Here is a 5,596-nt window from a genome sequence, read left to right as displayed (position 1 = left end):
CCACATACACGATGAATCAATATGCTGAAGAATACATCAAGGAGATAGTGAGGCTTCATGGCATCCCAGTGTCCATTGTATCAGATAGAGATCCCAAATTTACATCTGCATTTTGGAAAAGCTTGCATCATGCTATGGGAACTCGATTGTCATTCAGCACAGCATTCCACCCTCAAACTGATGGACAATCAGAACGAGTGAATCAGATCTTAGAAGATATGTTGAGGGCATGTACTATTGACTTCCCAGGTAGTTGGGACAGTAAACTACCGTTGGCTGAGTTTACATATAACAATAGCTATCAGTCAAGCATTGGAATGGCACCATATACTGCATTATATGGTAGAAAATGTCGATCTCCAGTACATTGGGATGAAATAGGAGAAAGGAAATTGTTAGGCCCTGAATTGGTACAACAGACAGCTGAATTGGTAACCAAGATCAGAGAAAGAATGCACACTGCCCAGAGTCGACAGAAAAGCTATGCTGATGTGCGACGTCGTCGATTGGAATTTCAGGGTGGTGACCATGTATTTGTAATGATATCACCATTGAAGGGCATTTTGCGTTTTGGTAAGAAGGGAAAATTGAGTCCAAGATATATCGGTCCATTTGAAATCTTGGAAAGAATAGGAGACAGAGCCTACCGAGTTGCTTTACCTCCGAACTTGTCAAATGTTCACAATGTTTTTCAAGTTTCCTTGCTACGAAAGTATTTGGCCAATCCTTCTCACGTTCTTCATTACGAACCATTGGAGCTTGCATCGAAGCTCTCGTATGAAGAACGACCAGTCCAAATCCCCGATAGGAAATCAAAAGTATTACGAGGCAAGGAAATACCCTTGGTGAAACTGTTATGGCGAAATCATGCAATCGAAGAAGCAACTTGGGAGCGAGAAGACGAGATTCAACAGAGATATCCCGAACTATATGGTACGTCAAATTTTTAGGACGAAATTCTTTGAAGTAGGGGAGAATTGTAATGCCCGGTTACTCGTACAAATGATAATAATGCGTTTATGTCGTTTATTATGTAGTTGTTTAGCTTGTTAGATTTAAAGTGATGATTGAGGTATCAATATTGAGATTGAACATGACTTTTATATTGTCCATGGTATATTGAGAATGAATATATGCCTAAATAGTTAGAGTAAGATGTGTAGGTAATGATAGTGTAATGGAAGTTGTGGGAAATGAGACGTAAATATGGTAGTTCGTACGGGTTTTAGCATAATGATTTGAATATTGATCCAAATTGTGTGAGGCCTTAACCCTTAGAAAGCTAAGATATAATGCTACAACTTTCACGTTTTGGGTTTTGTCCAAATCATTGTGGAAGACAAGCCAAAAACGTCCCGAAGTGAGTTGTGTGTATCGTCACTCCTACAATGACACATGTTGGGAGAATGGGCATAACTTTTTACTCAGACCTCCAAATGACCGGAAACCAGTGGGAGATTCAAGCCAAGATATAGAGCTACAACTTCCTAGTTTACCACTTTTCCAGATTATGAACGGAAGAGACGTTTCTGGAGCGATCTTTGATGAAGTAGTGCGCAGAGGCAGAACAGGTGGCGCCCGAGCGGTAAGATTTTACCGCCCGAGCGCCGGTACTTTACATGCTCACCAATTTTACAGAACATATGGCGCCCGAGCGGTAGAATATGACCGCCCGAGCGCCAGTGCACGAAAATTTTACCTCTTGGACAGAACATTCCGCGCTCGAGCGGTAGAAAACTACCGCCCGAGCGCCGCCTAATATATATGAAGATAAGTTTCGAAGTTCTAATCATTTCCATCAGTTTCTTTCACCTCTTCTTCAGCCAAACTCGAGAGAAAAGTCTAGAAAACATCCTCCAAAGCTCCTTTCTTCATTTCCTTCATCAATTGAAGTTATAATTTGGTTCTCCATCCCAAGGGCATCTTAGAGTTGTAAGTTTTCATCTTTTTAATGGTTGTTATACATGTATAAGACCATATAGATATAGTGAATGGATTTTTGATATATTTGACAGCATAGGAGCGAGATACATCGTCTCAAACAAGTATTCGTACGCTTGGACTGTAAGTTGGCATGTTCTTGAAGTAATACATGAGTAATATTATGAATTTCAAATGCATCTCATTGTCTATTGATATATGTACATTGTTAGTATGTTTATTGATGAAAACATAGCACCATATTCCATTGTTATGTATTAAATATGTAAGGAACTCATGAATATTGATGATGGGTGCTATTTCATGAACAAGAACATGAACATGAAAAGAAAAAGGATTGATTTACATGATATAGAGCTTGTTGACATCATGTGTGGTTTTAAGTCCACCAAAGCTATTGGCCAATATATGTTCATGGGGCGTGGGGATGCCAAAGGTTGCTCCCTGACGTCCAACACAGTAGTAGCTATATAATAAAGCAAGCACGGTAGTACAGGTCAACTAATGAGGCTCAAGTACAAAAATGAACATTGAATATATGCTACGATATGACATGTTTTTAAGATTCATTGTTGATCACGACTTGATATGTATGTTCCTTCGATGCATATTGATATGTACAAGTGCCAACTTATTGAGTTTATAAACTCACGTAACTCATGTATTACAGGATCAGGTAGTGAAGATGCGTAGGATGCCGGTTCGCCAATGGATGCTAGTGACGTGCCTCACCTCGACAAGAACCGGGCTTCTTATTGTATAGCTTCCGCATATGTATTATAATTAATTGAATGTGAAACGAACCGTACTTTTACTACTTCAAAATTTGCGGAAAAATTTAAAATTTTCTTAAACATAAAATTCATACAGTCGTTACTTATCATTCAACATAATAATATTTAAAATCAACATCTCATACTCAAATTTTCCAACAAAGTACTTATTCCAAATTATCTCACAACCAACATAAAAACATAATATTTTTAAAGTTTTCATAAAACATAAACATAGTGGTCCTCGGGTTTAGCCTTCCGCTCAATCCAAGCCTGCCCCTTGGTCGCCACCTCCTGTCTCCTCATCAACATACTCACCTGCATCGATCAAGTCTAGTGAGTCTAAAGACTCAACACGTATAAACTGGGAATAACGAGTATTACATAATAAAACCACATACAACTTCAAAATATAACATATATACTTGAAACTTAAACTTTGCGTAATAAACTTGAGCTCTTAATAAACTTAAACTTTCATAATAACTTTGAACGCTCATAAACTTCTTTGAACTTGAACATTCATACTTTGAAACTTGAACTTGCATAATAACTTGAACTTTCATAAACTTGAGCTTTGCATAAACTTTGAACATACATGCATACATAATATGACGTGCCATCACATAAACTTTTCTTTAAACATGCTTTCATACTTCAACATACTTAACTTCATCATTTTGCGTAGAGGATGTTTCAAAGCAAGTGACCCATAACATAATAAATATCTGATCAGACAAACCACAGTACTGGGCTGACAGGGACGTATCCACTGCCACATACATAAGATCTCTGTTCATAATTTAACAGGCCAGTTGATCCACGTTCATAATTTAACGCTTCACAACCACGATCTAACCCGTTCATAATTTAACGGGCGGATTGGTCCCCGTTCATAATTTAACGCTTTCCAGTCCTTAACTTTCTTTGGTCACAAGACATTTAGCATACCTCAAAAACTTTAAATATTTTCTTTGCACGTCATACATACTTACTAGACATCGAGGGATTCGTTGGATCTCGTTCGGGACCTTGCTGCATATGCTAACATGCTACCATGAACTTTAAATTCCCCAACTTTAAACATACCTATCAAATGCATCACCCAAAATTGAATTACTAACTTATGACCTTCTAGAAATGCTCGGGACTTGACCGTGATAAATCGTATGTTAACCCCCGACTCAATCCCCAAATCAAACTTGTCAAGAAGTATGAATTTCCCACACAAAAGATAGTACAAACCTTTTTGTTTTAAAACATATCTCCAAGATCTCAATTCAAACTTCATGATATCTAAATTAATTTTTTAGTATACTAGGATATAAAGATTTAATAGTACTCGAAATAAGCAAGAAAAATTGATTTTAAAATAAAAATTCTGCATTCGGCAGCGCCTAGGCGTCACCGTGCAGCGCTGCAGCGCCAGACAGGCGCCTAGGCGCTTTCTGGCAGCGCTGCGGCGCTGCTGCTTCGGCCCTGTAGCGCTGCGGCGCTGCTCTGCAGCGCCTAGGCGCTTCCTGGCCGAACAGGCAGCGCTGTGGCGCCTGCAGTGCGGCGCTGCGGCGCTGATCTGCACGAGTCTTTCCCCAAAATTTTTGCACATGTATTCCTTATGACTTCTAATGCATATTCAACTTAATAACTTCTAAACAACACCTCAAAATTCATATGATCAACCCAATGGACACTTTTAAACACAGCAAGAAACCTCCAACGATTCCCAACGAAGCCTGCAACAAGAAATTCTCAAGAACACATCAATATATAATTTTCTTGAAACACGATATGAGCAGTCATACGAAAAACATCATAACTCACTCGTTTTTAATCCAAATAACTCGAATTTTATATCAAATCGAACGTATCGAAAAGATCTACGTTTTTGTAGTTAAAAGTTTTCTCAAAATCCTTACTGAAAAATCGCAGTATTTTTCAGAACAACAAAAACGTTTATATAAAAATGCAGTTTGAGCAGTCCTACGAAAAATGCCATAACTCACTCAATTTTCATCCGAATATTTCGAATTTTATATCAAATCTAAGGCATCGAAAATTCTACGATTTTCACGTTGAAAGTTTTCTCAAAATCAATACCGAAAAATCGCAGTATTTTACAGAACATAAAAAACGTGAATTTGGTGATCCAAAATTGTTTCAAACTTGATCTAGGCGTGATTGCTCAAACTTCTACGCATCGCACATATAATTTTCCCATAAATAACAACACAACGCATAATATGACAAGATCGATACATCAAGAACAGAATATACGTGCCTTTTGATATTTAAAAATACCGTAACGACGATACCGAAGCGGAGATGATACGGGAGACGATCCGGGACGAACTTTGTTGATTTTTCTTGAAGAAAACTCACTAAATCTTGCTGGAAAATGGCAGAGGAAAGGAACGATGCTTGTTGAAAGGAAAGGGAAAAGGAAGGAGAAAATAATTGGAGAGGAGATTGGTGCAAAAGAGTTTGAAACGTATTTCCCTTCCTTTAGTCAAAAAGTTTGAAAATTATCTTTGAATGTGTATGTGTTTCACGTGTATATGTTTGTGTAATAATGTTGAATTGTTTGAATATGTGTGTGTATATGATATACGTATATATGGGTGTAAAGGTGTGAGTGTTTTGACTTAAGTGTGTGCTTGAATTGTGTAGTAGAAATTAGGGAATAAATTACTTAATTGTATCATTAAGGTGCTAATAAAAAAAAATATTAATTCCAGTAACAATTTAAATAAAATATTAACCCCCACTAATCTTTACATAAAATCCCCCAATTAAAATAAACACACACTAATTTTATAAAATTCTCCAATTTAAAATAAAATGCACATTTGCTACACTCTAAGAGTTTTAAACTCTTAAAAGCA

At 37.3% G+C, this 5,596-nt stretch overlaps 1 long non-coding RNA gene across 1 annotated transcript; it reads right to left on the bottom strand.

Moving 5' to 3' along the window:
* Positions 1-2,766: 2,766 nt before the first annotated feature.
* LOC140812544 (uncharacterized) lies at positions 2,767-5,198 on the bottom strand. The gene is made up of 2 exons (XR_012113690.1): positions 4,993-5,198; positions 2,767-3,032 (listed from the first exon to the last, which is right to left on the bottom strand). It is a non-coding gene; the product is annotated as an uncharacterized lncRNA (long non-coding RNA).
* Between the last annotated feature and the right edge of the window lie 398 nt (positions 5,199-5,596).

Source organism: Primulina eburnea, chromosome 14 (genome assembly GCF_022965805.1).
Source record: "Primulina eburnea isolate SZY01 chromosome 14, ASM2296580v1, whole genome shotgun sequence".
NCBI lineage: Eukaryota > Viridiplantae > Streptophyta > Magnoliopsida > Lamiales > Gesneriaceae > Primulina > Primulina eburnea.
Note: the sequence above shows the minus strand (reverse complement) of the source record. Positions and strands in the feature narration are given on the sequence as shown.